Source organism: Gymnoscopelus microlampas, assembly GCF_963454915.1.
Source record: "Gymnoscopelus microlampas genome assembly, chromosome: 17".
Taxonomy (NCBI): domain Eukaryota; kingdom Metazoa; phylum Chordata; class Actinopteri; order Myctophiformes; family Myctophidae; genus Gymnoscopelus; species Gymnoscopelus microlampas.
In genome coordinates, this window is record NC_139954.1 from 44025689 (window position 1) to 44034742 (window position 9054).

The window sequence follows — 9054 nt, forward strand, 5'->3', positions numbered from 1 at the left end:
AATGTTTTATGTTGAGCGCTTGGGGTGGGTGGACTGTAGGGGTCCACCCCTACAGTGTCTTGCTCAGGACACTTCGCCCCGTCCAGGGCCTTTGAGGCAAACCGGGGACCTTCTGATTATCTAACCAGTAACCTATGCTGCCCTAAATAATAAACCCATATGAAAAGAAATGCATCAATACATTACAATGCATAGACACCGGCCTACCTCAAAACCAGGGTCTTCCTTAGTTGTGACATATGGAGCAAGAGTGTGTGACTGTGACACCATTTATCATCCACACCACTATGTATGTACTACTGGGTCGACGGAAGGGCGGACAGATGGACAGACAGACAGACAGACAGACAGACAGACAGACAGACAGACAGACAGACAGACAGACACTTTTTTTGTTACCCTTTCAGCCTAAATGCATGACTGTACCTCATGCTGTTTACATTTCTGACTAATAAAGTAATCAATCAATCACAAAAAGTAAAATAATTGTTTGCCCTGATATGTAGTGGAGTAAAATAATAAAGTATCAAAAGATAGAAACACACAAGTGAATTTAAAAAATACAATGCTAAGTACAGTACTTGAGTAAATGTACTGATTTTCACCATTGTTCATGTTTCATAGCTGTTGCAGTTCTTTATTTTTGCATTATATTAATTGCTAATCAAATAAATGATTGAGGGAAATATTTCACTTTTTGCATTAGGCCTACAGCATAATGCCATATGACACATACAATGTAAACTGACATTTAACATAATAACATTGGGCAGACATTGAGGTTTGGTCAAATATCCGACAACAGCATGTCAGTATTTGACGTCAACCTGACGTTGGGATAATACGTTGAACAGACGTTGGTTATTGATTAGTTACCAACACAACCTAAAACCAACCAAATATCTATGTCTAATGATGTTAGACTGCAACGTTGTATGGATGTTGTCATAATAATACATTTCAAACTGGATTGTCAAATGTCTCCTCAAATCACTGAGCAGTATAGCAACGTTCTGCTCTTTCATTGGACGAATCATTGGACTTGTGGGTGGGACCACAGTTGTATAACACCAGACTGGGCGGGGCAACAGTAACTGCTGCAGGAGCCTGCAGTTTGAATTTGGAGGGAGAGAAGACAGGAAGAGATACTTGTTTGTGCATGGAGATGTTTTTTTGACCATCCCAGGACTTCTAGAATCACAATCTTTTGCACAGGTGAGTTCATAATTAATTTCCTTCTAACTTGAAATGAAATATTTGACTGTTTGTTTTTAAAATAAAGTTCTACATTCTGTTTATGACCGAGTGAGGTGATTTCTTCATATTGCAAATCAGTCATGCTTTGTTGTTTTCTTTTTCTTTTCCTTTTCTTTGCATGTTTTTGAAACTGGCAGCATTGTTTGAGTAAATCCTTTGCCCAAAATGATTACAGTACCTGCCTTTTGTGGCAAAACAGTGGGAACTAGAAAGAGGCTATACTGCATTAACTAGATGGACTGATCCCCATTGCTTTGTGTTGGTGGCTTCACTGGCTTGGTGCTGCTGAGTTAAACATTTGAATTGCAGCTTTTAAAGCTAATGTCTTATTTTAGGTGAAGTTCTGTTGTTCATGCATGATTCATGTTTTCAGTTGGGAATGTGTGTTATTGAAGGGTAAAGCTCACATGCCTCACAGCCTGATTTTTGTGTGAGACAGTGCAGTGTAACTAAAAATCAGGCATAAGGGTTGGTTGCATTTGAATAGCCTTGTGTAGGTATCATAGTTTTGATTATATTAGCTTGTAAGACATTATTTTCAGTCTAATATTGGCCAAGCCTAACAGTAAAGCCCACCTAAAAAAAATAAACATAATATAGGAATGTAAACACTATGTTGAAGATTGATTGGTAAGTAACCAATCCCCAACGTCTGTTCAATGTATCATGCTGACGTCATATTAACATAGAATACTGACATGCTGTTGTCAGGTATTGTAACCAAAAACCAACGTCTGCTTAACGTCATTATGCTAACAACCACACAATGTTAAATTCTAACATCATTAAGCGTTATTTTTTTGTTGTTTTTAAGTTGTGTTGGTAAGTAACCAATACCCAACGTCTGTTCAACATATCATGCTAACGTCATATTAACATAGAATACTGACATGCTGTTGTCAGGTATTGTAACCAAAACCCAACGTCTGCTTAGCGTCATTATGCTGACGTTCACACAATGTCAAATTCTAACAACATTAAACGTTGTTTTTTTGTTGGATTTAAGTTGTGTTGGTAAGTAACCAATACCCAACATCTGTTCAACATATCATGCTAACGTCTTATTGACGTAGAATACTGACCTGCTGTTGTCGGGTATTGTAACCAAAACCCAACATCTGCTTAACGTCATTATGCTAACGTCCACACAATGTTAAGTTCTAACATCATTAAATGTTGATTTTTGTTGGTTTTAAGTTGTGTTGGTAAGTAACCAATGCCCAACATCTGTTCAACGTATCATGCTAACGTCAAATTGACAAAGAATACCGACATTCTGTTGTCGGGTATTGAGACGAAAGCCCAATGTCTTCTTAACGTTATGACGTTAACGTCTACACAACGTTAAATTCTAACGCCATTAGACGTTGATATTTTGTTGGTTTTAATTTGTGCTGTTAAGCAACTATAATACAACGTTTTCTCAAAGTTTTTTTCATTTCTGAGGAATGTAAACACTATATTGAAGATCTATTGGTAAGCCATCTTAAGTTGAAATATTGAAGTAAGTCCTGTACAGTTGAATGGCCCAAACAGAGTGAAGAACAGTTAGTATTTTGCCATAACCGATACTTGATATACAGTAGCTGATAATGAAGTAGCTGTACTGTAGCTGTCGTTTTCGACGCTGTTCCAGCCCATATTGAATTTAAATGTCCACAGATGTTTCGGAAGGCAGAGGTAGCCTATCTAATCTGTTTTTTTTGTGTGTGTGTGTGTGTGTGTGTGTGTGTGTGTGTGTGTGTGTGTGTGTGTGTGTGTGTGTGTGTGCGTGTGCGTGTGCGTGTGCTACTTCAGCTTCCAAACACCTGTGATCAAGACTTGGTGAGCCTCCACCAAGTCCGAAGTAAGTATAATATCAGGGCGTTAATTTGAGGGGTAATATGCTTTAAATTGGTTGTAATTTAAAAATATATATTGAATTAGATGATTCAGGTTTCCCACGGTAGTGACTTTCCTGGAACATTTTGAATTGAGTTATAAATTCCCACAGGGCTGTGGGCATCCTGATGATAGTTTTTTGACACAGTTAAACATAACAGGCACAGATAAACTAGTAAACATTAGTCTACAGTCAGCAGTGTAATGTAAAAGCAGTCTTATAGCGTTAATATTGAAAGGGTAGGGATGTGAAGTTTCACTCAACCAACGATTCGATATAATTCACCATACTGGGTTCACAATACAATTTCTTCTTGGGTTTTCTCTGAAGTAGTTGTGCCACGGCATGAGGCCATTGTGAGAAGTCTCTATCTTGCGTCAAGTATATTTTTCATTCATAATGTGTTGTGTATTTCTTATTTTCATGCTAGATGTGGTACATCAAGAGGTGGAAGGTCCTCTCAAGTAGAATACATCGGGTAAGTACCTCCACACTGAACTTCACTATTATTTGACAATAAAGCAACATAATTTTGATTTAAAACAAGTTTGATTTTTCACCGCTATTAAAGGCATCAGGTTAACGGCTATAAAAATGAGGCATCATCTACAGTATATGAATAGTTTTGATGCGATAGCATCAATATATTCTAAAGAAGTATTTGTATAATTTATTCGTCATGTCCCTGGTGTTTAAAGACCTTAAGAGGTGTAACGATAGAATAATATCTTAGCTGTCCACTTAATATGGCATTTTCCTTCCTGTGACTTTTACCATACTCAGGAGGTAATTCATTGGATAATGCACCCAGAAGAATGATGCCGTTCCTCATGTCACATGAATTGACACTCCAGTACAACCTTTGTTGACATCATGGCAAGAATAAGTCCCCGGGGCCTGTGTCTTTTTGACGTTGCATATGGTAAGTTAAACATTTTAATTGCCCGATGTAACTTTTCCTTGACCTTTCCGTTATCTTTCAAATTCAAAAAGGAGTGCTACAAAATGTTGATTATTTTTATATACGTTGGCAGTTATGCCTAAATTCAAGAGTTTGGAATCACTGTGAAAATTAAGTAAGTACAGCCAAGACACTGATGATAATAATAATAATAATAAGGGTAATAATAAGGGTAATAATAATAATAATAATAAGGGTAATAATAATAATAATAACTTATATTCTTCAACATTTCTGTTCATTAAATAATCCACCAAGTGCAGCAATATCTTTAAAGACCTTAGGCATTCTAGATGTCATATTCTCTAGATATCCAGGTCAAATTTCACCCCATATTTTCAGTAGAATTTGCCGTACTTTGAGACTGGTTTGTATAAAACTTCTCATGAACCTTACGGTATAGCTGTTCCCAACATAGGATTTAGATCAAGCAATTGTGATGGCCCTTCCATCAGAGACAGTACTCATATCTGCAAACTCAGTTAATTTAAAAATCATAATTTCTCACTGATTCCAAACTTTTGAACAGATATCTGTCAGTCATTAAAGATGTTTCATAATGTAAAAATCAAGTTAAAGTTATTAAAATAGCTTATTTCTGTCATTTATCTTTAGGGGAACTAAAGAAGAATGCAACCCTCAACAAATTAAACAGAATGATGCAGAGAAGACTCTCCAAGTGATTTACGGGAGCTCAGTGTTATTTCTCTCTCTTTTTAACGTTTTTGCCCTTGGTGCATATGTTATAGACATGCCTCAAAGAATGCACTTCATTGTTTTTATTGATTTGTACTGTTTAGTTATTTTAAAGTTTCACAAATGGAATCATTTTCCTACAAAGGCACTTTGGGCTCTGAACCTATTCACCAAACCTGTAACTGTTTGGACAACAATATGACTTGTAATTTCTGTTTGTTTATACTACCTATTCAAATGTGCCAATTACAAGTTTAAAAAATATTTAATAATGTTGTTTTATTAAACTTTGTCAAATAATATTGTCTGATATTGTATTTTCACCTTGGTAAAACTTGACACTGAAACAAGATGTAATTTGTTGTTGGTTGTCTGACGTCGTGATGATGAGATATCGACGTCAAAATGACGTCTGGAAGATGTCCTGTTCCCACCGCCCACTCAGTGGGCACAGGACGTTATTTTAACGTTGATATCTTGTTGTGACAAGATATCTACGTGACAAGGTAACTCTGGAGGTTGACGTCCTGCTAATGTTGGATTGACATTTTATTCTCAACTAAAATACAACGTGATTACAACGTTAGAAATATGTCATATTTTGATTGTACTCTAACGTTGAGCCAATGTTGTACTATGACGTCAACCCGATATAAATTTTCAGCTAAAATACAACTTGTATCCAACGTTGGGAGTCTAACCTTTAATCAACGTCTACATAACATCAGAGATTGACGTTAAATCAACGTTAGTTTAAGATGTCAAACCAACGTCAGTTTATGACGTCAGACAAACGTTAGGTTATGACGTCAGACAAACTTTCATTTACAACTAAAATACAACTTGTATCCAACGTTGGGAGTCTAACCTTTAATCAACGTCTACATAACATCAGAGATTGACGTTAAATCAACGTTAGTTTAAGATGTCAAACCAACGTCGGGTTAAGACGTCTAACCAACGTTAGGCTATGACGTCAGACAAACTTTCATTTACAACTAAAATACAACTTGTATCCAACGTTGGGAGTCTAACCTTTAATCAACGTCTACATAACATCAGAGATTGACGTTTAACCAACGTCAGGTTATGACGTCAGACAAACTTTCATTTACAACAAAAATACAACTGGTATCCAACGTTGGGAGTCCAACCTTTAATCAACGTCTACATAACATCAGAGATTGACGTTAAACCAACGTCAGGTTATGACGTCAGACAAACTTTCATTTACAACAAAAATACAACTTGTATCCAACGTTGGGAGTCCAACCTTTAATCAACGTCTACATAACATCAGAGATTGACGTTACATCAATGTTAGTTTAGGATGTCAAACCAACGTCAGGTTATGACGTCTAAACAACGTTGGGTTATGACGTCTAACCAACGTTGGGTTATGACGTCAGACAAACTTTCATTTACAACCAAAATCCAACGGTCATCCAACGTTGGAGTACAACGTTGGGACAACGTTGTACTGACGTCGCGTGTCAGCTGGGACTGCTACACCAGTAGTTCTCAAATTGGGGTCCAGGGACCCTCGTGGTTCCTTGAGGGGGTTCCAAATGGTCCCTTAGGAGTGTGTAACTCTGAGAGTGTACAAATGGAACCAAATGGACCCGTAAAAAAATTACATAGAAAAAAACGCGATTATTTAAATGAGTGGTGGTTTTCAACCTTTTTCATGCCAAGGACACCTAAATTGACACATTTGGCCACGGACCCCCATCTGAAAATGTTTTGAGCCAGGGACCCCCAGAAGCAACGATTCAAGTTTAAAATGTTGGCTTTGAAAAAATACATTCAAAGATATGCACACATTTTTCAAAAATAGTAGATCTACAAGCTCATAGCGTGGCACTCGGTGCCGCGCTATGAGCTTGTATATCTGCTATTTTTGAATAGCCAAAGCTAAGTGGTTAAAACTACAAACTCACGGCATGTCACGATGTGACACATCGTGAGCTTGCATATATCTGCTACTTTTCTTTTGCTATTTTTTGAGAGATTTGAAAATCATGAGACTGATGCCGTTTGAAACATTTTGAAATCCATACAGACATGCCCAAAATAGGGATGACAGGGTTATTGTATGAAGCAGACTTGAGTCTTGCTTTCCTAGCTACAAGCACCCTTCTCAACACTGGCGAGCTTTCCTTCTTTCTTTTTTTTCACAGTGGAAAAAGGACACAGGAAAATATTTTTGGCCTCTCGCCTGTGGCCAGACCCTTTGTGTAGCCCTGCCGAGATAACAACCCTGTTTCAAATCAAGAGCAGCCTCAAATTCCTCATGCACTTCCTCACAATGATGCTTAACCCGTTAAAACCGGGAAAAGCGTCGGTGTCATTTTAGATTTTAGCGTTGCTATCGCTGGGTATTCAAAGATAGGAGATCTACATGCTGACAGCGCGTCACGTCGGGCCACACTGCGAGCTTGTATATCTGCTATTTTTTTAAATCTTTGAAAAATCTTGAACAATTTTCAATTTTTGAACACAAATCTTCTCTTCTGGTGGTCCCTGGCACAAAACATTTTCAAAATACAAATACACAAAGTCCTTGGCACGAAAACGTTTCAGAACTTATGCCCTATACAAAGCCAAACTACGTGCTTGGACACACCGACTTATTTGTTCTTCTCAAAGGTCAAACGAGCCTTCGTGATTTTGGGGGATAAACAATTACCTCAAGAACAGATATACTATATCGTTGCTGTCCGGCAGAAACCAGCTAACTCCATATTGACGCTTTTTTGCATTTGTTTTCCATAAATCAGTGCTATTGAACACCCTTTATGTCTGTCTGTTGGTAAAAAAAATGTTGAACCAATGACAAGCATTAAAAAGTGCTTCTGACAAAACCAGCTAACTCCATTGGATCCTCAAACTTTCTGCTAAACCAGCAAAGTCCACCGGAGTTAGCTGGTTTAGCTGACTCCAGGCTCCACCCCCTTTTGACCTCCAACCTCATTGTGAGCTTGGAGGTCCCATTGAGCTGTTCTTATCAATGATGAACAAAACCTCCTAACTTTTTTTCATTTCCTGAAAAATGAACATTTTGGAGTTAGCTGTTTCCTGCCGGACAGCAGAGATATATTAGTGTAATATCACTTATATGCCGATATCTCATTTGGCTGACCAGGTGAAACACCTTAACATATCATAGTTACTGCACTTTGGTTTTGTAGGGCACAATTTGCAGAATCGGCCTCAGGTCTAGGTCTTAATGGGTTAACGTTGCCATTTGTGTGGGCACACTGTAATTCCCATAGTCTATTCTGAAAGCAACCGTCATTTTTTTCTACTTCATGCCTGTAGGGGCCATGGTGCTCCCGTGGATCACACAGCTCTGCAAAAGACAAGGAAGGTGAGTCAAAGCCCTCTTCCCCCAGACCTACACTCCAAAAACACAAAAAAAAAATACCCAGACATATTGCTGACTGAGACATATTTCCCCTCTAGCTACTCTTGCCCCTGGACTGCTGGGAGTGTGTGTTCTTTTGGGAGAATTAGACCTAGATGAATTCATCAAATGCACAAAATTTTGTTTCGGTCTGGGCAGCTCTCTCTGCTCCACTAGGTTTCTGTCTTCAGATAAACGTTGGTCTAGAAGAAGCATCAGGGAATGGAATATCATATTTTGAAATGTCATGTCTTATTCAGTGATACTCAAACTCACTTCTGACCCGCAACACAATTTTGATCGGTCCGTCAATGAAATCAAATAGCATATTATATATATATAAAGTTGTCCGGAGGCCATAAAAATAAAATAAAAATATAAATAAATACTAAATACTATAAATCTAATACTAAATAACTAAACTCATACCCTTCTTTTGACCCACAACTGTTACATTATTAATAATCATCGAGTCAGACAAGATCGTCCTCACTCAGTGAAGCCGTGGAGGTGAAAGCTTAAAAGGAGTAGTTCACCCAAAAAATGACCTATTTTCTATCAATTACACATCCCATGAAGCCTTAAATTCATGGAGATTGTTTATGTTTTTGTCGCATTCCTCAGCCAATCATTTGATAACAATGTGGAAAACTCACTGTATTATCAACAACACGGAACCGATTTTCATACAGCATGTCACATTTCCCCCTTACTGTGTTCCCTGCTAGATGAAAACGTGTTTTAAAATGAAAAATGCCTGCATATTAAGGCTACTTCATGTCTGCACTGAGGGGAAAAATGCATCTCTGTGTTGTCGTACTGCATCTAGTCATGTCATATTTGATGCATGTG

General features: G+C 37.8%; 1 long non-coding RNA gene across 1 annotated transcript; it reads left to right on the top strand.

Moving 5' to 3' along the window:
• Positions 1-1115: 1115 nt before the first annotated feature.
• LOC311064084 lies at positions 1116-5227 on the top strand. Its single transcript, XR_014602675.1, has 5 exons — positions 1116-1215; positions 3055-3103; positions 3570-3617; positions 3923-4061; positions 4716-5227. It is a non-coding gene; the product is annotated as an uncharacterized lncRNA (long non-coding RNA).
• Positions 5228-9054: the final 3827 nt, after the last annotated feature.